This window comes from Puma concolor, chromosome B1 (genome assembly GCF_028749965.1).
Source record: "Puma concolor isolate L17-30 chromosome B1, mPumCon1.1.hap2, whole genome shotgun sequence".
In the NCBI taxonomy this organism is placed as follows: Eukaryota; Metazoa; Chordata; class Mammalia; order Carnivora; family Felidae; genus Puma; species Puma concolor.
The window spans coordinates 30902310-30929203 of NC_141670.1; the positions used below are offsets into that span (position 1 = coordinate 30902310).

A 26894-nucleotide genomic window follows, 5' to 3' on the forward strand; every position below is an offset into this window, starting at 1 on the left:
ATATCAATAGAAACAGATTCTATTACATAAATGATAGAATTAGTTGAGAACATTAAAACAGTTCTATATCTTCAAGAAAGTAGTGGAATCCTGGAATAGGTTAAGTAGAGACCTGGAAAAATGTTTAAAAGACCTAAATAAAACTTCTATAAAGGAAAAATAGAATATCTAGGATAAAATAGGTTCTGTTGATAGAATTAATAGCAGACACTTCACTGCAGAAGAAAAGATTAATGGGTAAGAAGACATGGTAATAAAAACTATTGAGATGATAGAAAAAAGACTGAAAAAAATAAACAGAGCTTCAATGAGCTGTGTTACAATTTCTAGCAGCCTAATATGTGTGTTATTCTGACTGAGTTTTCATTGAATTAATTAAATTTTCCACTGCTGAGAAGAATGTTGATGCTAGATATAAATTAAGTTACACAAAAATAAATAATATGTTATCCCTTGGGGGAAAAATTATAGGCAGTTATCCAGGGCTGATATGCTTATTCCTTAGTGACAAGAACTCTGCCTCTTTTTATCTTGTATCTCTACCATACTGAGCTCCCATCCCCAAGATCTCCTCAAGGTCCCAGATGCCTGCTGGAACTTTAACAATTATACCCACATTCTGGCGATCAAGAAAGAGGGCACTTCTTGGAAATGGCACAAGCTTCTGTTTGTATCCAACTGGTAAGAACCTAACCAAATGTCTTTAGCTACAAGGGATGCTGGGAAACACAATATTTATTTTGGTTGGATATATATGTATTTTACTATATATATTGTATATATATTACTATATATATATAGTATATATATACACTATATATATATACACTATAATATATATATTACATATATACACTAAATATATATATATATAATATATATAATATATATAGTGTATATAGTGTGTTTGTATGTATATGTGTATATATATATATATATATATATATATATATATATATATATATATATTACTATGGTTCAAAGGGACAATAGACATTGGAGGAACAGTCCACTCTCTCTCCCAAACAGAGGAATGGAAATTTTTGTAGAAAGAAAAATATCAGACAAAAATTAGCATATATGAGTTCTGAGATGGGTAATGGACAATAAGGCTAAGAGGGGGACTTCTTTTCATACTTGAAAGAAAACCACCCTCTCTCCAAAGGATGCAACCCAAAGTCCCATTCATTGACTACTTTAAGGTCAAGGCCCAAGATCCTTGGTTTGTGCACAGTCCTTTCCTTCAGATTTGAATGTGACTTTGTGTTTTCATGATTTATGAACTAACTGGATAAATATATGTCTCATATGCATATGCCCAATATACAGCAAAGTATCAGGAACAGGGTGGGTGACCTCCAGAAAAACTCCCATTCTAAAAATGGAAGAATAGAAGCACAGCCATCACTGCTCAATGGCTGGACAAGTGTTGCTGGACAGGGCTGGGGAAAGCATCCTACTCTCTGTGGTACACAAAATTCCTTGATTAGATCCCGATTCTACTTCTTGCCAGGCATTTTCTCTTTGGTGTCTGCCTTCCCTCTATGGAAAGTTCTTCCTTGTCCTCTACACCCACATCTGAAGTGACCATAGGTGTATGTCTTTCTGGGGAGATTCCAACTCTCAACCTGATTTGTGTCGGTAAAATTTGAAATCTGTTATCCCAGACAGGACTGCCTATTTTCTGACACTTTTTTTCATTTTATGAGCATTAAAGTTATCCACTTTTATCAGTTTTAAGCTACTGTTATTTAAGACTTTTCAGTTCTAAACAGTCAAACTAAATACTTACTGAATTAATAGTATTTTTTGTTTAAGAGTGTGTTTTGGCTCATATTAATAGATATTCTGGGGCACGTGGCTGGCTCAGTCGAAGGGTCTGACTCCTGATTTTGGCTCAGGTCATGATCTCATGGTTCGTGGGACTGAGCCCTGCACTGGGCTCTGTAATGACAGCACAGAGACTGCTTGGGACTCACTCTCTCCCTCTCTCTCTGCCCCTCCCCAGCTCATGCTTTCTCTCTCAAAAGAAATAAATAAACAAGCATTAAAAAATAGATATTCTAACTTTTGATATTGCCTTGCAGTTTTTACTATTTTTCTGATATAACTTGTTCCATTTTTAAATTCTTTAAAAAAATTTTTTTTTAATGTTTAGTTTTGAGAGAGAGAGAAAGAGAGAGAGAGAGGGGAGAGAGAGAGAGAGAGAGAGAGAGAGAGAGAGAGAGAGTGTGTGTGTGTGTGTGTGTGTGTGTGTGTGTGTGTGTTAGCGGGGGAGGGGCAGAGAGAGGGAGACACAGAATCCAAAGCAGGCTCCAGGGTCTGAGCTATCAGCAAAGAACTCAACGCAGGGCTCAAACTCGTGAACCACAAGATCATGACCTGAGCTGAAGTTGGACGCTCAACCAACTGAGCCATCCAGGCGTCCCTCCATTTTTAAATTCTTAATGTGTAAGTATGACTTTTATAAATAGCACATAGCTGGATTTAAAAAAAAAATCCATTATGCTAATCTGTCTTTTAACTGATAAATTTAGATGTTCACATTTATTTCAGTAACTGTGGCATTTGGATTTTTTTTAACATCTTACCCAGTGTATTCTATTTACTCTGATTTTTCTGTATATTAACCCCCTCTTTTTCTATCTCCCATTGCCAATCTGGATAGGGCTAGTTGATCGAGGTAAAGTCTGTGTCTGTCACTTTAATCAAAGGTCCTAGCCCATGCCCCTAGGGTGCAAAGTGAAATGTCTTCTCCCTCTTGTACTTGAGACATCCATTGGCAATTCTCCTTATGGGACACCTGGGTGGCTCAGTCAGTTGAGCGACCTACTTTAGCTCAAGTCATGATCTCACGGTTCGTGAGTTCAAGTCCCACATTTGGCTCACTGCTGTCGGCGCAGAGCCTGCTTCATTCAGCTCCTCTGTCTCCCTCTCTCTCTGCCCCTTCCCTGCTTCTGCTCTCTCAAAAACAAAACAAAACAAAACAAAAAAAACATTTAAAGAAATTCTCCTTTGCATAGGGCCCTCCTCACATCCCGCTGGTCCACCATTTACTCCATCTCTTGCTGCTGTAGCCAGCTGCGCACAGGGGCAATGTGATAGCACCTTACCTCGTCTGCACTGCATGGCTCTCGTTCCCCACCCTGGCACTTCCATGACACCAGCCATGAGCCCACAGGCACAATCTGGGAGGAAGCGTGCCTGGGGCAGCATTTAGCCAACAGGGGATGCCAGCACATTACAAATGCTTACTTTTGTCCCTCAAGGGAAACTTATGGGCACATTCCACATGGCTCTCCATAAGGGTCCAGTGGAAGTGAGCTCCAGTTGCCCACAGCAAGAAAGCATCTCATAACTTTCTTTCCCTTATTCTCCTAAATCTCTTGTTTCTGTTTCATGGAATCACTTCTCAAAAAAAAAAAACAAAAACAAAAAAAAAACAAAAAAAAAAACCTACCTGCTCATAAGTCCTGGTTTGAGGCTCTGCTCTGTTTTCATGGGGATCCCACACTAAGACAACATTTCTTTTTTTTTTAATGTTTATTTATTTTTGAGACAGAGAGAGACAGAGCATGAACAGGAGAGGGTCAGAGAGAGAAGGAGACACAGAATCCAAAGCAGGCTCCAGGCTCTGAGCTGTCAGCACAGAGCCTGACGTGGGGCTCAAACTCAAAAACCGCAAGATCATGACCTGAGCCGAAGTCGGAAGCTCAACCGACTGAGCCACCCAGATGCCCCATTTCTTTTTTGAAATAATGTTTAAAACTTTATCTTTCCTACTGACTTTGTCTAGGCATACCATATTTTAACAGTAGAGTTCTGTAACTCTCAAAATCAAATATAATACTCCAGACTTTCATCTCACCAAGAACACACAAAAGGATGGGACTATTGTTTCTGGTAGTTTGGACAAAACTCTGCTACTTTGTCATCCATTAAAGTTTACCTTGGTCAACATTCCCAAATATTTCTCACATATTCTGCCACAAATTAAAATCTAATTGATCCTTCACCTTTTCCATTACTTTTTATGAAATAAACCTTTTATTTTAGAATAGTATAGACTTACAGAAAAATTGCAATGACAGTATAAGAGTTCTCATATTAGTACAGTACACTTGTCACAACTAATGAATTAATATTGGCACACTGTTATTAACTAAGCAGTTATTAACTAAAGTTTGTGCTTTATTCAAATTTCCTTCATTTTTCCCAAAGGTCCTTTTTCTGTTGCAGGATCCCATCCAAGATACTACATCACATTTAATTATCGTCTCTCCTTAGACTCCTCCTGGCTCTGACAGTTTCTCAGATCTTCCTTGTTTTTGATGCTCTTAAAAGTGTTGAAGAGTTCTGATTAGGTGTTCTGTAGAATGCCCATAAGGATTTGTCAGATGGTCTTGTGATTAGCCTGGGGTTATGTGTTCTGTGGACAAAGACCATCGAGGTAAACTGCCATCCGCATCACACATATTAAGAATACATACGTACTGGGGCGCCTGGGTGGCTCAGTGGGTAAGGCTCTTCTTGATATCGGCTCAGGTCATGATCTTGTGGTGGCGAGATAGAGCCCCACATCGGACTCCGTGGTGAGTGTAGAGTCTGCTTGGGATTCTCTCTCTCTCCCTCTGTCCCTCCTACTCTCTCTCTCTCTCTCAAAATAAATAAAGGAATGAATGACTAAATAAACAAACAAACAAGAATACATACTATCAACATGACATATCACTATTGACTTATCACTTGGTTACCTGGCTGATCAGATTTCTCCTACACAGTTACCTTTTATTTCTTCCTTTTCATACTATACTCTTGAATGAAGCACTGGGCACAGCCTATACTTAAGGAGTAAAGAGTTATACTTTACCCTGAAGGTAGAGTATCTAAATATTTGGAATTCTTCTATACAGGAGATTTCTCTTCCCTCAGAGTGATTTATTCAATCATTTATTTATATAAATGTGGACTTGTGTATATTTATTTTATAAATATTTTATATTTATATTATTTTATATTTGAGTTTATATAGTACTATTTTATATTTGGGTTATAATCCAATACTATTTATTTATCATGTTGCTCATATTGGTCCAGCTTTGCCATTGTGAGCTTTCTCTGTTAGCTCCAGTGTCCCTTTGACATATATCCATCATTGCAGGTTTTTTTAAAAAAAAACATTGTTTAATTTTCTCATACTATAACCAACTGCTTTTTAATATCAAATGCACGGTTTTGCAGTCATTTTCATTCCCATTAACTTCTGTTCCCTTGGCATTTGTCCACAACTCTAATATGCTGAAATAATTTTCCTTTTTCTTCTTTCAATTTTTACCTTAATTATCTCTCCACATTTTGGTTCATCACAAAACTTGATATCTTCTCTGTGTTCACTCAAATACTCTACATAAGACAAAATTAAGGCCAGAGTCCTGTAGCCTCCTACTAAAGATCTCTCTCTCTCTCTCTCTCTCCCTCTCCCTCTATCTCTGTGTATGTATACACACACACACACACACACACACACACACACACACACCCTCCTCCCCCGATCCCCAGCCTGACCCCAAAGTCTTAATTAGAACTCTTTTGGTGCCTTGTTCATTCAGATGAAAATGGACTTTATAATATTATCTTCCAGCTCACATTTCATCCTCTTATCCACAAGAACAAATAAAAGAACAGGAAGTCTAACAGGAGAGTTTCATGTGAAGAATAATAATTACGAGGCGGTTCACTGTTCAGAAGTGAAAGGAGAATGGAGTTCAACAGGAGGAGAGGCTCTGGAATTTTATCTTTCCTAGGAAGGAAACAGTTATCAAGTTTGCAGGACAAAAAGTGAGGAATGAAAGATGAATTAGTGTTACCTCTAATTCTCCACAGACACTGCATAACATCGAACCAGAAGAGAAATGGCACATAAACATTTCAAGGTCACATTAGTTTCCATGAAGGTAAGAGGGAGAGAAGACAAGAGTCACGCTGGGAAGCGGCACGTAGCAGGAAAACCAACCACAGCGGAGACAAGAGTGTACTGCAAGCCCTTAGCATCAAAGAAACCTCCAGCGACTTCAGTTTCAACTTCCACTTGTTGCCAGCTTCCTGATGCTTCTCAACCAACCATTTCATGAAGAGAAAACAGCACTTCTTGAAAGGGAACTCATACTCCTGGCTTAGACACTATCAAGAAAAAAGATTGCAGGGACTTCTGAGATTTTGGAAGTGCTTCTCACGGTGAAGCCAGCAAATTGAGTTCATGACGTGAGGCTTCCCCACAATAATTTCCCAGAATTCATGTTCAAGCCTGATCCCTCTTCAAGGGCATTCATTCAACATGCTCAGGGGATAATAGCTACCATCCATGGAACCCCTACTATGTAGCAGCTCTTACGTTTTCCTCAATTTTCATAACAACTCTACTGAAGACATGTGAGTCTTTCCGTTTCCAGATTTGGAACCGAGCATCAGAAATCTGAGTAGCCTATGCATGATGTTAAGTGAACAGCACTCAGATCCTTCTGGAAGCAAAGTCCCTGTTTGGATCCACTACTGCATGGCTTTGCCACAACCCAGCAACTCTCTGGTGCCCTCAAAGACATTGAACAACTGTTCACATAGGATAGGAGACTTTATGTCAGAAACTGAGGTGTTTACCTGTCTGAATCCAGGGGACTATACACATGAGACATTGAGCCTTATAACTCAGTGTTTGGCTTCAGATACAGTAGGTTTGGATAAAGTGGCTTTTTCCTCTTGCTGCTGTATGTGAGCTTGACTCCATCATCCTTGCTTACGCTGTCAGAACTTTTGGAGACATTGCTGTATAAATAGGCTATTGAGAATCATAATCTTTCACCTGACTCCTCAAAAGAATATTTAGAGCTAGGATTTTGATCAAAAGAAATGACTTAAGAGGAGACTGATACCAACTCATAGAAGTGGAGACCTAAAATTAACTTTTTTGCCAACAGCAAAGAACATTTATTTAATCTTGCAGTAGGCCAGAAAACCTCAAGTTCATTCTCAGGGCAGCATTATTCTTCCTTTTTGCCCCTGCCTCCTTCATAAGCTATACTTATATCCTCAAAGGTCTAGGTGATATTTCATTCTTTCATCGATAACCAGCTAATTTATAGTTATTGAAAAAAGTTAACAGCCAGCATATCACATCAGATTTTATTCCCCCTAAATTGGCTCAGGGGAGATTTTGTGTGTTCCTGTCCCCTGCACCTGCCAGAGAATACTCACTGACCAGGAATACTTTGAGGTCCTGGCTGATTAACATTCTGGAAGAAAACTTGAGAAGGCTGCTGTTCCTGAAAATTTTTCATTAGCACATTCTTCTTAGAAGATAGCATTCTTCAGTCTGCAGTCTGATTCTTCTCCGGTCTCAGCAGTCTCCTGGCATAAGGCCACTGTAAACTGGAACGTCTCTTGTTTTCTCAACCTCAGTTAAAGTTGACAGGTTTAATTGTTATTGCTTCACTAAGTGCATGACCATATTTATTGCCATTTGATGCAAGATGTGCATCTTGCCACTCAGGAAAATTCTTTTAATCTGGGCTAGATTGTTGGCTTAGTGATCTTCAGTCCTAAGGGATGACATCACAGCTCACCTTGGAAAGCAAGAATATCAAAGTTTGCAAAGGAGACACTAAGGAATCTTAGAAATCCCATGGAACAAACTAAACTGGACTCTCAAAGTGTGAGAACAGGTGGCATCAGTCTATGGAACTATTTCAGTTACACATATGTCCCAGAGTCTAGATGTCATTTAAAAATATTATAAGAGAGGCACACCTGGGTGGCTCAGCCAGTTAAGTGACCGACTCTTCATTTGGGCTCAGGCCATGATATCACAGTTCGTGCATTCAAGCCCTGCATCGGGCTCTGAGCTGACAGCACAAAGACTGCTTAAGGTTCTCTCTCTCCCCTTCTCTCTCTGCCCCTCCCCCACTCACTCCCTGTCTCTCTCTCTTTCTCTCTCTCTCTCTCTCTCTCTCAGAATACATAAATAAACTTAATACACACACACACACACACACACACACACACACACATATATATATATAATAAGAGAAAAAAAGGATATAGTCATTGAAGCCCCGAGACCAAATGATGCCTGATTTGTGACATCGACCCACTTGGGAATTCCTTACCTAGTCCCTAGGAAGATATAATCACTTCTCTCTCTGTGTGGGGGTTTGAGTAACTGGTTTTGTAAAGGCAATAACAGAGGAGGTCCCCTTGTGACCTCATATACCTCTATCTTCTGGAGAAAAGCCAACTGGAGGCAGGGCTAGCAATGCAAGTGATTACCAACACCTTTTCTGGATCAGTGTGCATCGTGTAGGTTTGGATCCTGCCCCTGTCATCATCACATTGCAAGGCAGAAGCTCAGCTATTGTCATTTTTGTGTCATGTCCTGGCAATTAGATTCAGTGACGCATTGTTCGAACTCAAAGAATTCAAACCCACTTCTAGAATCAGACAATTCCAATCTTGGTTTATTTCTCTTCTTCTATCTTTTGTGATTCATAGTAGTCCCCCTTTTAAACTTTGCTCCATTGTCCATAACTCTAGGAAGCAAATCTCCCCTCTTTGTTAAGGCCTCTTTCCAAACTATCTTCTGCTCATTGTTGCCCAAAATTACACTCTGTGATAACTAGCTATTGGGAAGAAATTTAGGATTTCTGCAGCCATTTGGAAAAGAACTGGGATTCTTGTCCTATGGTGAGGGGCATGGCCAGGGCCATGTGGGGCTTCTAAAGTGAGGGGCCCAGGGCAGGGGTTTCTTGTCCAGATCGTAGAAAGGAAGGTTGTATCTCATCCACAGCTTAGAGAAAACACTAGCCTGCTGCTGAATTCCTCATTAACTGTGATGTATTTAACCAAGATTTATATAAAACTATTCTGGTATCTCTTCCACAATCACTGGATATGTTTGCATTCTGAATTGGGTAATTACTAGGAACATATATATCTCTGTCTGTTTTGGTGAGCTTACAAGTAGGAAGGAAGGTTTGAGTTCTGTTAATCTGTGGGTCTGGGCTCCTGCAGTTGCACTGGGTATGAAATCATATGTTTGGTAAGGGCCATGTGGAAGTCTGACCCCCAGTGGCTATTATCAACTGATGCATGTCTTCAGAAAGTGGATGTGGCAAGGGTACAAAGCAAACAATAGAATCGCATCTTGAAGTTGTACAGCCATATATGTCATTGCTTGGTTTTCTGGAACACTTTTCATTAGGAAAAACAGACATTTCACAGATAGAAGAAGTGTCAATAAACACATTGAGTCAGTTTCCAGAAACACACAAATAGAGTGTTCATACAGAGAAATCCGTTTGGGAATAATTTCCAGTTTTATAGCTACAACATATCTACAAGTTGTCACTTTGGCTTTGTTATCTCCAAAAATACGGTCTCAAATTTTTCATATAATTTTTCAAATGGTAGCCTCATTTTGACGTTATTCTCCATTTTTTTTAAGTTTTTATTGTAAATGGACTATAGATTCACAGAAAGTTGCCAAAATATCAGAGGCACCATGTACTTTTTATCCAATTTCTCCCAATGGTGATGTCTTACATTAACTATAGTACAATATCAAAGCTAGGAAAATAACATTGTTGTAATTCACATACCTTATTCAGATCTCACCAGGTTTACCTGTACGTGTGTGTGTGTGTGTGTGTGTGTGTGTGTGTGTAGTTCTATGCATTTCAATCACATGTGTACATTCATGTAGCCACCACCACGATCATGATAGAGAACTGTTCCATCACTAAAAAAGATCTCCCTTGCATTACTCTTTTATAATCATATCCACCCTCCCCCACTCCGCTCCTGTCTAATGCCTGGCAATCACTGATCTATTCTCGATCTCTGTAATTTTATCATTTTGAGAATATTATATAAATGGAATCACACAGTAAGTGACCTTTTGAGATTGGCTTTTTTCCCTCAGCACAATTCCCTTGAGATCTATACATGCTGTGGTGTGTTAACAGTTCATTCCCTTTTATTGCTGAGTAGTATTCCATGCTATGAATATGCCACAGTTTGTTTAACTGTTGTTACATGGAGGGACATCTGGGTTGTTTGCAGTTTTTCACTGTTACCTATAAAGCTGCTATGAACATTTATGAATAAGCCATTGTGTGGATATCGTTTTCATTTCTCTGAGACAAATACCCAGGAGTGTGATTGTTCATGTCTGTTTCATTTTCGAGAAACTCAAACTACTTTCCAGAGTGGCTGTACAATTTCACATTCCCACCAGGAATGTATGAGAGACCCACTTTCTCTGCACCCTTGCCAGCATTGGGTATTGTCACTATTTTCCATTTTAGCTACTCCAATAGGGGTATAGTCGTCCCCACTTTTCAATGACATGAAGTATCATTTGGTTCTTGCCGTTAAAACAGCTGCACCAAGAGAAAAACATGGTTAACTCTATGAATAATCACACGGTTTTGTGGTTTATGTCCTTATTTCCATGTGATTCAACAACTTCGCTAAAACCTATGAAGATAAAAGTCCAAGGATGATGTGAACGCTCAAAATACAGCAAATTTTGACTGGGCTGGTTGGGTTCCTTATTAAAATCATTTTTGTCTGGCAAAGTAAGAAAATCTCCCAATTACTAGATTAATTGTGTCGAGTCAGAGAGTGATTATACTGAACAACGTTTCTGGCAGCTACCTAGAAATTAAACATACCACACCCTTACTTTTGTGTTTGCTTCTTGGGTACATTAACATTCAAATAATCCAATGTACCTTTTCTTGGTATGTTTGGCAAAAGAAGGGAGGGGTCTGTCCACTTCTCCCTGGGGACCTAGTCATGCAGCTTATACTCCCTGCCCTCCTATTATTACGTATCACCTCATCATTACTTCACTTCCTGGGTCAGAGGTGCTTGAGGTGCCTTAGTCCGGATCCCAGCCTCTGTCTTCCTCCCAAATGGAGCTCAATGGATCAGCTCCCTGCGTTGTTTCAGGTTAGAGGTGAAGAGCATTACTCTTCTTGAATCTGTTTTGCTGTCACATCAGACCCCTGAGAACAGGATAGGCTTTACATTCTGTGCTTAATAATTCCCTTCAAATATAGGGGGTTCAACTGAAACCCCTTGAGCCCTATTTTAGTTTTTATGTATTTCAGTTATGAAAGAAGAGTGATCTGGGTAACATGAATGCCACACAAGCCAGGTAGTTGTAATAGAGAGGCGCCATAAGTTTACTCAGACTCGGAGAGTAAATTGGGAAGAAAAAAGGAACACAGACCTCAACCATTTGAAACTATCCCCTTTATAAAAGTGTTCAAATCAAAGAGAACTCTGAATCATAAAGGCCTAGATTTATAGTCCATAATTTGCAAGAAGGAAGAAAAAAGTCATAGAGGGAATCTAGAGTGAAGAAAACAAAACCCCATCATCTTCTCCCTAATTTGGCATATGTTCACTTTTAGCCTACCCCAAAGCCCTATTGTTTGAGGACAAACCTGCAGAAAAACCGCTTTTTTTCCAGAAACCATATAGGTGAAATGTCCTGATGGAGACCAAGCCCAGGTGGCTGTGTCCTTCTGTCCTGCCAGCCTAATGGAGATGGGAAAAGGGAACTTTCTAAATATTCCTTGAATCTAGGAAGCTTGCAGTTCATTGATGCCTCTTAGTAAATATTAATGACTAACCATGGAAATATTTTCCCTCCTAGTCAGTTTGAACATTTGTCTTCCTTTTTCAGCATAGGGCAGGAAGCCGTCTCCAGAACTGTCACGAGTCTCACATCTCAGGTCCACAGTTGTGTGTGGCCTGTGTTTTTTGCCCAACTTTTATCAAAGAACAAAGTTCAAAGGACATCAGAATCTACATTTCAAACAGTCTCACAGGGAGACAAAACAGATCCAGTTTTAATGAGAGAGAACAATGGGGAAAAATTCCAATGAATAACGTTCAGTCTTTTCTCTAGGACTACTTGTGAATTAACAGGAGCATCCTTAGAACTCGCTTTTCTTTCTCTTCTCTCGGCCATCATCAAGCCCTCATTTGTATTGCTGTAGGATCTAAAGGCCTCTGGTTCCTTTCCCCATCTTACTGTCACTTCATCGGTTAAGAATAATTCATATTTTGGGGGTACCTGGGTGGTTCAGTTGGTTAAGCCTCTGACTCTTGATCTTGGCTCAGGTCTCGATCTCACATTTCATGAGTTTGAGTCTTATGTTGGGCTCTGTACTGACAGAGCTGGAGCCTGCTTGGAATTCTCTCTCCTCCCCCCTACCCCCGTCCCTTCCCCATTCACTCTCTCTCAAAATAAATAAATAAATAAATTTAAAAAAGAGAGAATAGTTCACATTTTTGTCCAAGATTCTCACAGAAATATACAGTAAATGGGTTTTGTTTCGAGGTCTGTTTATGCCTTGTTTATCATTCATCCCATTCTGGGGCCTCTATTGTTTAAAACCTTACACTATATGCAGATGACTTAAGATCATTCTAATAACTTAATAATAATACAGCAGGGTCACTAAATTATACTAATCACATCCTTTGTTTAGAGAAAAGCATTATTCATGTCTCTACTTCCAGAGGAGGGATTATCTCAAAATCATACTCCTCCCTAATACCCACTAAATTGAAGATTCTAATCACTTCCTTAGTTGCTAAATATTCTTAGTTACTAATAAACTTAGATTGATACATGAGGAATAAGAAACTGTATATAAATATATAGAGATATATTTTAATGGAGAATTCTTCTCCACTATCTATGCTTCCTGCTCCTCCATACTATAAGCATTGACCTCATTTCTACTTCTCAATAAACTCTATTTTCTGTTTGTTGTAGTCTTGCACTGAAATGTAGTAAAAAGTACTTTCTTTTTTTTTTTTTTTTTTTAATGTTTGTGTTTGAGAAAGAGAGAGAGCGCAAGCCAGGGAGGTGCAGAGAGAGGGAGACACAGAATCAGAAGCGGACTCCAGGCTCTGAGCTGTCAGCACAGAGCCCGACGCGGGGCTCGAACTCACAAACTGCGAGATCATGACCTGAGCTGAAGTCAGATGGTTAACTGACTGAACTACTCAGGTGCCCCTTAAAAAGTACTTTTAAGGGGCGCCTGGGTGGCGCAGTCGGTTAAGCGTCCGACTTCAGCCAGGTCACGATCTCGCGGTCCGGGAGTTCAAGCCCCGCGTCGGGCTCTGGGCTGATGGCTCAGAGCCTGGAACCTGTTTCCAATTCTGTGTCTCCCTCTCTTTCTGCCCCTCCCCCGTTCATGCTCTGTCTCTCTCTATCCCAAAAATAAATAAACGTTGAAAAAAAAAAAAAAGTACTTTTAAGGGCATGTTACCCAAGGAGTGGCTTCAGATCATCAGGAAGTTGAAAGGAGATGCTCTTTTCTTCATTGAGTCCAGATCAATCCCCGTCTTACTTTTTCCACATGTTCACCATTTCTTGGCTACTCTATTTTCTTGTAGTCTTTGTATTACCTCATGGCTCCATTTTCTTGTCTCAGCCTAGATTCTACAGACCACCTCTCCAGTGCCTTTCCTTAGTCCTTCCTCTGAACCTGCCCAGCAGATCTGCAACTCTGAACAGTTTGGCCACCTGCCTTCTCTGCCTTATACCCAGACTGTTGATCCTTGCTACGGCAAGCTCACAAAACCAAAGGGATCAGAGCAATACTCTCTCAACTGTGGCTGTACATTCGAAGCACCTAGGGAGCTTTCAAAAATGCTTCTGCCCAGAACAATCAGTATCTCTTGGGTGAAACACTGGGAATAAGCATTTTTTTTCAACGTTTTTATTTATTTTTGGGACAGAGAGAGACAGAGCATGAATAGGGGAGGGGCAGAGAGAGAGGGAGACACAGAATCGGAAACAGGCTCCAGGCTCTGAGCCATCAGCCCAGAGCCCGACGCGGGGCTCGAACTCCCGGACCGCGAGATCGTGACCTGGCTGAAGTCGGACGCTTAACCGACTGCGCCACCCAGGCGCCCCTAAGAGTTCTCTATTTTATCACATCATATGTACTTCTCAAACTATTCCAAGCATGGTTTCCACCTCAAATATGATTACATATTTTGGCTGAGTCAATAATGAACTCTTCTTTGTTAAATCCAAAAGACATTTTCTATTCTTATCTTTCTTGAGGTCTCTGTAGCATTTGTTTCTTCTCATTACTCAGTTTTGTGATTCCCTCTTTCCCCTTAGCTTCTTGACACATTTCCTTAATGGACTCTTCTGTTCTGATCCTTGGGTACCTCCTTTTCGTTCTCGACACATTTTCCTTTTATAGGTTAATTAAACCCCATGGCTCCAATTGCTGCTTACATACTGATGACTCCCATAGGTCACCTATGCATCCCAAAGCATCTCTCCTGAACTCTGCAAAAGCGCTATTTGGAGGCCTCACAAGGATTTCAAATTCTTAGCTACAGTGCAGTCTATCCTCTTTACCAAAGTCTACTCTTTCTCTATTACTATTCTTAGTGAACACAGCTGGCCACTATGAAGCTGAAAAAGTAAGAAAAAGAGTCTTCTAATTCCACCTTGTTAATGTCCCTAGAATGTGATCCTGGTGCTTAATGTTCCACTGCCATGGTTCAGACTCTTCTCATTTCTTGCCTAGATTACAAGTAGAGCATCAAGGTAGATTTCCAACTTCTAGTCTGGTCCCTATCTAATTGTTTTTCCATATTCCTTTCTCTCTCCTCCTGGATCTGAAGATGCTCATTTGGGTTTTACTGGGCAGAAACACAAAAGGGGCAAAATACTAAAGGATACACAGAAGAGTTTGAAGTGATGATCCATAGGTCTTACTAGATTGCAAAAAAAATAGAAACAAAAGGTCATACACAGATTGCAAGAACAGAGCATGGTCCATGTAATAGAGATCTTGAAGGCGAAGAATCAGTAAAGGAGTGAATGACACAGTCAGAAGGGGAATTAAATGAAACGCTTTCCTTTCACTTTTTAGAAAGATTTAATTCCTCCTTTCATTAAAGCATCCCTGGATAGAGTTTTTAAAACTTTCCAGCACAAACCTGCAAAGGAAGTAGATAATGAAGTCTGTAGAGAATGGTCTTGGTAGTAATTGGATCAGTTCTTATGGTATGAGAACGAGGACCAATGAGAGGAAACTGGATCCTTTCTTATGACTCTGTGTCGAGCACAGATTAAGCAGAAGAAATCCCACAATTGTTTTCCAAAATATAGTTTTATATTCCTCGTGTGAATATATTTATGGAGAGACAATCCTGAACTTCTGGCAAGTATTTGCCTTTCAAAACATCTTAGCTTTAAAAAAAGTGATTGGAGTCTCCAATCTTTACAAGTACACATGAAGTGGTAAAAACCCATGGCAACTTCTTTAGTAAAAATTGAAAATCCAAGCATATGTGCAAAATCCCTCACAATCTGGGGTTGGCCTACCTTTCTAGTTTCATCCTCACCCAGCTCCTTTACTGCCTAACGTCCAGTGAGACTGGATTGTATTTAATTCCCCCAGACAATACATTGTTTTCTCACCCATCTCAGTGTCTTTGCCTTTGTTGCCATCTTAACTTTGTGTTCAGCTGTTGTGCCAGGTAAGTGTTAGGAACATAGTAGATGTTGATTAAATGCTAGAAATAAAAGACAACAATTTGGGTAAAAACATTGCATGTAGAAGGATGCCATCGGTAATCAGTGTGGTGGGTTTTTGGTTTATCAGTGAACAAACTTAGATTTATTAAAATGAAATAGTGAGCCAGCCAAGAGGCATTTCCATAGCCTTGGATTGGCTGGTGTTAATAAGTTACTAGACAAGTCTGATGCAGTGACTATATGGATGCTAATGGAGCCACAGCGGTAGCTAGCGCAAGCATGCAAGGTCACAGAGTGCATGTTCACCAACCCCCCCTGATTCACAGCTGGGCTCAGAGGCCCAGGTTCCATCACAGGGCAGCGTCTATCAGTGTCACCATCTAAATAGAGATTTTACTTCTTCTTATATTCTGACCTTGGTATTAAATCTCCATATTCTCTGGGAACTGCAAATGCCAATGAAATATCCTCTGTTGCAAAATCCGTTACAAATGTATGGTCCTAGGTAAAGAGAGATATGGAATTGCTGGGTCATTGGTTTTATAGATAAGACCTAACGGTTTTGAAAAATTATATGAATGTACATTGCAGCTGCACTTATGAGCTTACATCCTCATCAACACCTGTTAATTCTGCCTGATAAATGGCCTTGGGTACTTCCATTAGTGTTCATCTAGTAATGAATTATTTCATTTTTGTTTGACTAAAAACATTTTTATTTCATCTTTCTTTTAAAAAAATTTTTATCAAGGTAAACTTATATATAGGTTGTAAATTGCACAGGCCTTTAATGATTCATGATCATCACTATAGCTCTCCATATATTTAAGACATTAATTTTTCTCATCATGGTTGATAATTTTCAGCAAACAAAGCTTGCAAGATTTTGTTAGACTTATACCTAAGTAGTCCTTGTTTTAATGTTACTCAAATTTCAATTTTTGATTTTGTATGGGTTCATTGTATCTTTTAAATTACTAAACTCGTTTATTACTTTTCACATCTTTTATGTGGATTCCTTGGTTTTTCCACATAGAAGATCATACTGTCTGTGATTCAAGACAGTTTTACTTTATCTTTTCCAATCAGGATGTCTCTTTTTTTTTCTTGCCTAATTGCACTGGTTAAGACTTGCAATATAGTGGTTGAGCAAAGAGTAAGAATGAACATCCATGCCTTGTACCCTACCCTCCAGATAAAGCATTTGGCTTTTCATCATCACATATGATGTTACCTGTAGCATTTTTTATATGTGTTTATCTGCTTGAGGATGTTCTATTCCTAGCTGGCTGAGAATTTTTATCAGCATGCTACACGACAATAGATAAGTGAAGTTCTTCAGGCTTATGAAAAATTGTATGAGTTAAAAATTTGGACCCATAAAAAGAAAAGATTCAGGAATTCAGTAAAAATTTAGATAATTATGTAAGACATTTTCTTTTTTACTCTTTCTGAATTATTGGAAGCACAATTGATTTTTAAAGAAAAAATATTATTATGGTGTGTATCAATATGCAGTAGGAAAGTATATGATAACAATAGTACAAAGGTTTGGAGGGATAGAATAGGAAGAATACTATTATAAATTCCCTGCCCCATAATGAGCTGATATAAGATCAATTTATACAACATCAATTTATGGCAGACTCCAATAAATTAATACACAATCCCCTCTGCTTAATTAATATTAACTAATACACAGTCTTAACTAATAAATAATTTTTTCTTTAATTTATTTCTGTACACCTTGGACATACTTCTTTCTTTGTCTTTCCAACACACAAAGCTGGTTGCTGCCCAAGGCCTTAGAACTCTCTGCCGTGAACATCATTCCTTCCCATTTTAGAGTGTCTAGCTTCTTCCTGTCATTCAGATATCAGTTATACGTCACTCCTCAGGGATGACTTTTTTCCATACTCAGTCTACACAGCTCTGTTTATGTTTATTTTACATCTAAAATTTTCTTAAACTTTATTTTGCTTATTGTCCCCCTAGCACCATATTTGTTTGTTCCTTCCCCACCACTATTCACTTCCCTTTGCACCCCTAACCCTACTTAGCACAATGCTTATACTTTATAATCCCTGAAAGTCTTCATTTCATGAAATCAGGTGTATGCATTGGGGCAGAACCAACTTGCAGCATAGTGTCTAAAGACATCACTAGAATCTAAAATCAAACTTTTCTGCTGTCAGAGTATATTTTCGGATGGAGAAGTTGCTGTGATTCTTTATTCTCTCCCCTGGTTACCAGTATGCTCACTTATCAAGTCAAGATTTGTTGGTTTTTAATCTCTTTTTCATTTAATTACTTTTGATGGAATGTTAACAGTTACTCAAATGATCAAAACCTGTGCATCAAGAAATGCAAAGAGAAGGAAAAGAGCCAAATAAATTTTTGAAGCTTTAAGTAACTTAGAATTGATAGTAACCCAAAAATAGAATCTGAGAAAAGATGTTAATTTCTCCTGGATTTCAGCGAAAGAACGTTCTCCTTTGCAAATATAACCTGTACTTTCACACAGTGCTGATCTTTCCTGAATTTCCTATGATGACCCCAATAGCGATAATCTCCCCTATTCTCAAGTCATGTGTACTAATTTGTTTTTTTTTTTTTTCAGGCAATGTGGCCATCATACCTTTCAGCATTTTCCCATACTATTTCTTATATCTAAATTACTTCCTGGGGCGCCTGGGTGGCGCAGTCGGTTGGGCGTCCGACTTCAGCCAGGTCACGATCTCGCGGTCCGGGAGTTCGAGCCCCGCGTCGGGCTCTGGGCTGATGGCTCAGAGCCTGGAGCCTGTTTCCGATTCTGTGTCTCCCTCTCTCTGCCCCTCCCCTGTTCATGCTCTGTCTCTCTCTGTCCCAAAAATAAATAAACGTTGAAAAAAAAATTTTTTTAAATAATAATAAATAAATAAATAAATTACTTCCTGCTACTATCCACCAAATAAATTGCCCCTTCTTTTCACTTTCCTTCAGATCCTGACTACTTTATTTCCAGATAACTTTCACCAATATTTATAGAGCACTTAATCTGTGCCAGGCTTCATACCTAGTTATGTACAAACATTAGTTCATTAAAAAGCTTTATGAACATCTGTGTGATTGGTTTCTTAGTCTCTTTAATAAATAAAAAAAACTTGAAGGAATTTTATGTTCCAAAGGCTACACATCTGATGAATGACGGAACTGGGATTCAGAGTCAGATCTGTCTGACTTCAGAATCTGAAGTTGTAACCACTAAGTGGTGCTGTCTCATTTGTATGTATGTATGTATGTATGTATGTATGTATGTACGTATGTATTCCCTACTCCAGGACCCATTTGAACTGCATTCTATGTGTCTTTATTCTAAATACTTCCATTGTGTTGAGATTTAAGTGTTTCATTTTCAAAATTTATTGTGGCTTCTCCTCCTTCACTTTATTTTTATGTTGCTTAGTCATATACATATACACATGTATGTATATATATATGTGATTGTATCTTTGCATCTACACTTTTCTCTTTGCCTTGCTCTACTTGAAAATAAGTCTCAGAACTCCAAGAGTTTCAGTTGGAAAGCAGAGTTTCTACACCACTGTGGATACTCTTTGCAAGTCCCAGAGTTCTCCAGAATGTTGGATTTTCTTAGGTATTGTTCCAGATAAGACTAATCAGTAAGAAACAGAGGCCTCAGATAAGGCTATTTGGAATGTGGTGGAAAGCCTGGGTATATCCATAGATTTCTCCAGAATCTCGAGAAACTTAATTCCTCTCCTATTCATCTCTTACTTTTTAGCAAAAGATATCCAGTTGATTCTTTCTTGAGAGTATACATGGCCTGGGGACAATCCGTTCAAAACTTTCTGGACTACATGCCAACTTGTGTGTAATCCAGCTCAAGCATGGTATCTACCAAAGGTGAATCATTAAGCCTGGAATAACCAGCAGAAGAACTGAATTCTTTTCTTGGCTACTCTTAAAAATAACTCACTGTATCACAGGCAATTCTCATCAGGACCCTTGATTCAGAACCCTATTTTGAAAAAGTAGATAAATTTTGGCAATTAAATGATTTTACATTATAATGTAATCCAAAATCTAGGAGAGATATGCATTCTGATGTGTCAGTAATGGTGACTCTAACCTATGTTCTCTTTTTTGTTTGTTTGTTTTGTTTTTTGTTTGTTTTTAATATGAAATTTATTGTCAAATTGGTTTCCATAAAACACCCAGTGCTCATCCCAACAGGTGCCCTCCTCAATGCCCATCACCCACTTTCCCTTCCCTCCCACCCCTCCATCAACCCTCAGTTTATTCTCAGTTTTTAAGAGTCTCTTATGGTTTCTTTAAAGGATACTTTCAAATAATTGCCCCAGTCATCCACTAATTGTGACATTTGTCAGTCATGGAAAAGTTGCTGTGTATGTGGACTTAGACCACCCACTGTCTGAGTCACAAGGCTGCTTGTATTTGTTTTGTTGCAAACAAATTTCTGTAGCCAGCCTGGACGTTGGCCAAGGAGGCACCGTCTGGTGGCTGCTGTATATAAAATTCTTGCCTTTTTGATGAGAAGAGGAGTTTTCTTTATCTTGTTCTTCCCATTGTAGTACTGACAGGGGTCAGAGGGGATGGACAGTTTGTGGGTTGAAAACTACAAAAGGCTGTCCTCCAACACAAGCGTCTTCCCTCTGCCAAGCAGACCTCCATGGGGATGTTGTTAGGCCATCCAAGGTTCAACTCTACTGACATGGGACTGGAAACTGGACAAGAAATGGAAATGCACTGTGACTTCCTCTGTCCTCTCCTGCTCCTTGAGCCAAATAGCAAATCAAGCTTTGGTTTCAGGGAAGAAAATGAGACTGAAGCAAATAGGAGGCATTAGTGTTTCTTCGTTCCCATCCCCCACCCCTGCTCACTTTCACACTCACTGTCTTAGCTACATGGAACATCTGTGTCCAGGTTACCCGACAGATCTTGGGAATAGCACCTTTGGATCCACCTTCTGGGGACCCTTCTGAAATGTTCTCACAGAGTCATGTCATTTGTTTTCAACAAAATGTTTCTCCTTCCTAATTCAATTCTCCCTTCTGTTTGCTATTGGAACCAGGGACAGTGATAATTTTGTTGGAAACTGAATCAATTGCAAAGCACTGGGAATGAGTATGGTTTAAAACTTCAGGTTTGGTTTCTTGGAATTCTAGACCAAGTCTCTCTCCCAGTTGCTCACAGGAAATTTTGACTGATGTCATTGGAAATTGTATGTGTGTGTGTACATGTGTGTGTAATTTAGGTCACAGTGAGGCCTTAAGAATCCAGTATAAAACTCTTGTTTCAGATTATATCTAGTGACTACATCACTCTTCATGCCCAGCTAATATTTGTAGCTATGTGATGCTGATGAGACAGGCAACCATTCCTAGCTTTCTCAGTTTGAGATCACCATTGAAAAACTGCCTCCTGAGGTGCCTGGGTGGCTCAGTCAAGTGTCTGACTTCAGCTCAGGTTATGATCTCACAGTTCATGAGTTCAAGCTCCACATCAGGCTCCATGACGATAGTGCAGAGCCTGCTAGGGATTCTCTCTCTGCCCCTCACCTACTCACGCTCGCTCTCTCAAAATAAATAAACTTTAAAAAAATCAAAAGAAAAGCTGTCTCTTTACGAAGGAAATCAGAGAGGTTTTTCTTCAGCTCAACGTTTTACAGCCGTAGACTTTTCCAAAATACTCCTTCACACGATGAAGGATGAATATTTAGATCATCACAACTGACAATTGATATAACTCAGAGAAATTATTTATTCATAACTTACAGTTTTTCACTTTAAATTTTAAGGGAAATTGATTGGCATTGCCTTCATCTAAAAAGGCAAAAAACCTTTAGCATATTAAAAAAACAAACAAACAAAAACAGCTCTTGAGGTGTTAAAATAGAAAGAATACAGGGAGAAAGCCAAACCATGTGAAGAGCACAATTCTACATAGATGCTTTGAGTATTCCAGTACAAGGGCATCTTTTTGGTACTGCATGTATGGAGGTTGTCTACAGGCAACCTTGCAAACAAACAGCGAGCCATTCTTTACTTCATTTCCTTTCATTTAACCAGACTTACAATTGATTTTTCTTTATTCCAACCAAACTCTAGTATTTAATGACATGAGTGTATATGAAGCTCCATGTCTTCTCAACTCTTCCCAAATCTCTTTTTACAACCTGTCATTTTCCTTGTCTTCTTTCAATACAACCGTGGTAAATTGTCCAAGGACTATCATCAAGGATGTGATGAGAGATTCATTTTCAAAGAGTGAAAATTAATATGTTCTATCTCTGTCCTATGCTCGAGTTCTTTTTCTTTTTTTCCCTTCTCTTATTTGTCTGTCTTCCTTGGACAAAATCAATCTATTTTCTTTTCTTTGAGGTCTTTACTGAACTCCTATATGGTATTTGGCCAGCTCCCTATGACTTTCCTATTCCCATCCAGACAAGATACAGAATATTTCCAAAGCTGTGGCTCTAGTCTTTTTCTAATCCTTGAAGCGCAATAGGAAGCATAGGACTGACACTCTAAGTAAACAACTGCTCTCATTGGATTAAGAGATCTAATTGGACAGTGTTGGATCCTTAGCTTTCCATAAACCTTCCTCAATCCCAGTGGCTCTTTTTGTAGTTTCTGAAATGTTGGTTACTAGAGCCCCCCCACCCAAGAGAAATAAAAATAAAAACAAAATTCAAGAAGCCTGAACAACCTTACAGTTTTCAACCAGCCGTAAACCCCAGGGTCTTGATTTCTGCTTTTATTCTGGCATTATTTGGCTCTTGTTCTAAAATAAAACTCTAGTAGTGTAACTAACTCAGTCTTAACTCTTTTGTTTAAAAAATAATAATAATTTCCTTTCTCTCTGTGGCCCATAACCTCCCCAGCTCCCAACATAAACAAAAGTTGGAACTTTCTCACTGGTCCCTGCCTCAGTGGACTCTGTCCCATATGTTCCCTCTCTCATTTTAGAAGATATTGATACCCCCCTGTGGTATCTCAGTGTCAGCTCACTGTAGGTAAGTAGAGATGAACCCAGAGGGGAAATGTAAGGAGTTTCCAGTGTCAAGTTACTTCTCTGATAGTTTTCTTCCTAACATTACCAACTTTATCTCAGAAGGTAGTAGTTCATCAATTCTGGGCTTTGAAAAAGGGACCCTTCATGACTGAAGTGATTTTTCTCTGCCTTGCTTATAGCACTTAGAAGAGCACCTGGCACTTAGTATGTTCTCAATAAATACCCTGTGAATGAATAAATATAATCCTTAGGTATCCATTTATGAACTGCAGAATTGTTTTTAGTTAAAAACAAAGTGCAGTGTTGCCTGGGTGGCTCAGTCGGTTGAGTGTCCGACTTCGGCTCAGGTCATGATCTCACAGCTCATGAGTTCGAGCCCCGCGTTGGGCTCTGTGCTGACAGCTCAGAGCCTGGAGCCTGTTTTGGATTCTGTGTCTCCCTCTCTCTCTGCCCCTAACCTACTCTCATTCTGTCTCTGTCTTTCTCAAAAATAAATAAACATTAAAAAAAATTTAAAAACAAAGTTCAGAATTGTTAAGTCAAAAGGCATTATAATTATAAAGTAGCAAACACAATGCATCCTGGTATCTAAGACCATTGCTTATAAAACTAGACTTCTAACTTCAGTATCATTCTCTCACAGGTTATCATTCTCACTGGAGGGCAGTTGTCTGAAAAACCTCTAGGCCACGCTCATATCGAACTTCTGAAACTGAGTCCACGACGATGTCTGGTAGGGCAAGAGCAGGCATGGTAACAAATCCCAAGTCAAGATAGCCAGCTGGTTTCCCAGTAAACCAATGGACGGTCTTTCCAAAGTTGTAGTAACTTCTGGCAGAAATCTCATATCACTAAAGATTCTTGTTTCATTGGAAGATAATAGATTTTTCCTTAATTAATTATAGGCAATGGTCTTCGATACCAGGATGCAGTGTGTCTGCTACTTTGTTATACAATGAACCAGACATGTGCTTCATCTTAAAAGAGATGGACGAGATTCAGAATGAGTGTGGCAGTTAAAAAAGTACCTTTACAGAATCAAGACCTATAAATATAGAGAGCAACCTGGTGGTTCTGGCGGGGAGGGAATGGGAAGATGAGCAAAGTGAGTGAAGGGGAGAGGTAGATACAGGCTTCCACTCATGGAATGAATAAATCGCCGGACTAAAAGGCACAGTATAGAGAATATAGTCAATGATATCATAAAGTGTGGTATGGTGACAGATGGCAGCTAATGGGGAGCACAGCATGATGTGTAGAGAAGTTGAATCACTACGTTGTACACCTGAAACTAATGTAACATTGTGTGTCAACTCTACTCAAATACAAAAAAATTTTAAGGTACCTTTATGTCTTAGACCTGCATATTTGACTGTTCCTGGGCTTCAAATATAAGAATGCTACAGTCATATCACATAAAGAGACACAAAGTATCAGTGAGTTAGGACTCTTCTTCCAGAATTGGCAATTTTAATCTGGGAGAATAAAATATCACTGGAGAAACCCTAAATATCCAATAGGTTAATAAATTAGTAAATCGTAAAATAACAACTTATTTAATAATTCACATTACTTAAAATAGTGATTAAAATTTTAAATAGCATAAGAAAGGGCTTACAGTAAACGGTCAAGTAGAACCCAAATTAGATATACATATAGTCACAATTATAGTTCAAAAATAAAAAACAGGAGTGCCTGGGTGGCTCTGTCGGTTAAGCTCCGGTTAAGTTGATTTTGGCTTAGGTCATGGTCTCATGGTTCCTGAGTTCAAGCCCTGCATCATGGAACTCTGCATTGACAGTTCCTTGGGATTCTCTCCCTCTCCCTCTCTCTCTCTGCCCTTCCCCAACTTGCACACCTGCATGTTCTCTCTCTCTCTCTCTCTCGCTTTCTGTCTCTCAAAATAAATAATTAAAAAAAAATTGAAGTAAGATTAACAGGAAATACATTTAAAAAGTTAACATAATAAGATTATGGGTAGCTTTTTTCTTTTTCTTTATATTTTGTAATTTTGGTAACAGATACATGTAATTATAAGGGAGGAAAAATAAGCTTTTATTTCAATTGTCAAAAATAAATGAGTAAACATGTAAAAATCCCTTAAAAAAATGCAAAACAGCACATCATCATCAGATTACTGGGAAATATTTGCAAATGTAAAAAGTTGATTATCACTTAACTGCATTATGAAAAGCAATTAACAATTCAATAACAAATGGGTTGCTTTATGATGATTCTATAGCAAAATGAATTTGAAATACACCTTCCAGTAATCAAATGAATACAACTGCAAAAAATTGCTCATATTCTCTTTGCTTGTTTCTCTCATATGAGCCAGTTATTTATGTGCTGTTTTTGGCCATAACTGTATAAACCAATTAATAATTTCAGTGCATCTATTTACTATGCTAACCACACACCTCCCCTACAAATACTTCCCTGGTCTGAATTAAGACAATATCTATTAGAAAAATAGTTCCAATAACATGGCTCACTGGCCCTGGACTAATTATTGTGATTATAAGCTATTAACTGAAATCAATGCTATTGGCCACATGCTAGCTAAGTTACAGAGTGTCTAAATTTTTTGCTTTCTTTTTGCATCTATTTTTTCAAAAGAAAAGAATATATTATTATAGTTTATATTTTCAGACTAACTAAATATATTCTTTTCCACAAATTTCCTTTTGTTAAACAATTTTTTTAAAATCTCTATCCTTGTTTCCTATTCTGTGTCATTCCTTCCATTCACTCATTTCCCACAGGCATTTTTTAAAGTAAACTTATTGTTTTGGAACAATTTTAGGTTACAGAAAAAATGCAAAGGTAATACAGAGAGTTTCCATATATGACACAGCCAGTTTATTATTGACATTTTACTTCAGTATGTTATATTAGTTACAGGTAATGAACTCATACTGATACATTATTATTATTAACTAAAGTCCATAATTACATTTTCTTAGTTCTTTCCTTAAGGAAAGGAGACAGTAATAATGTAAATGACTAACATTTACATGGCTTTTATGAGCAGACACTGCTACAAATGTGACATGCATACTAATGCACTTTATCCTAGTATAGACTTAAATCCATAAGGTCAAGAAGCTGGAAGAACTCCAAACAGGATAAACCAACGAAATCCATACCAGGACACATGATAATTAAACTTCTGAAAACTAAAAGCAGAGAAAATAATCTGAAAAGCAACCAAAGAAAACTGACATCTTACTTATTGGGAAAAATAACTTGAAAGGCAGCAGATTTCACTTCAGATAGTACTCATATATCTCCATTTCATAGGTGAATAAACTGAGGTACTTAAACATTCAGTAACTTTGTGAAGAAGCCAGGTTGTTTGATTCCAAGGTATGTGCTCTTACCTCACACTTAATGAAGCTATAATTAGGCAACCACTACTTTAAAGATTCACATACATTCAAGCCCAGTTCACCAGAACACCAAGTTGTATAGCTCTGTGGAACCACACCCCAGTTAATAATAAAATGTGATTCTATCTGGAATGTTTTCCATACATATATGTGCTTCTTGGGACTCTCCCTGAAGTTTCAGAGAAATTGAGAACTGTTGGAAGATTCAAATGTTCTAGATCCTACAGAGACTCAACTTAGAAATAGTAACTACATACATAACTATTTATAAACTTAAGAATGAACATAACAAGAACCATGCAGTACCTATAAAATGAAAATAAAATACCTACAGCTAAAAGAAATAAAAGATTTAAAGACGTCCGCTTCAAGGAATATGAGGTAGATGTACTTTTCCCTGTTCTTCCTTCTAATTACAACTAAAATTCCTGGGCACTATATACAAAACAAGCATAGGAAGACTCTGAAAGATAGAAATAAGGCAGATAGACTCGGGAATATCAGGGCCTGAGAAATGAGATGAGTTACATTAGTGGGATGTTTTTTTTGTTGTTGTTGGTTTTTATTTATTTGTTATCTCTTATATCCCACTTTTGGTGCTAAGGAAGCTGGCAACCTGGGAATGCAAACTGTACAGACAAAAAAATCCTTCTGCAAAAAGTCTGCTATCTACAGCCAAAGGAACAGGATAGGGGCAGCCTAGAAAGAGAAACTTTTTAGATAATCTATTCCATCCAAACACAAAAACAATAAAAAAAAAAAAAGTGGCCCCCACCCATGTCAGTAAAGAGTAAGTAGAAAGTCAAGACTTCCTCTCCAAGAGGTTTCAACAAGGTGTCCCAACACCTTTACAGTAGTGTCACAGAAGAAAGTATGACTTT

At 38.5% G+C, this 26894-nt stretch overlaps 2 long non-coding RNA genes across 3 annotated transcripts in view; both read right to left on the reverse strand.

Moving 5' to 3' along the window:
* Positions 1-26894, reverse strand: part of LOC147581538 (uncharacterized) — a 229043-nt gene that overhangs the window by 48232 nt on the left and 153917 nt on the right. The window lies entirely within an intron of this gene.
* Positions 6953-26894, reverse strand: part of LOC147581539 (uncharacterized) — a 32737-nt gene continuing 12795 nt past the window's right edge. Inside the window, exon 2 of the long non-coding RNA XR_015250014.1 lies at positions 6953-7616. This is a non-coding gene — a long non-coding RNA (uncharacterized LOC147581539). The remainder of the gene's footprint in view (positions 7617-26894) is intronic.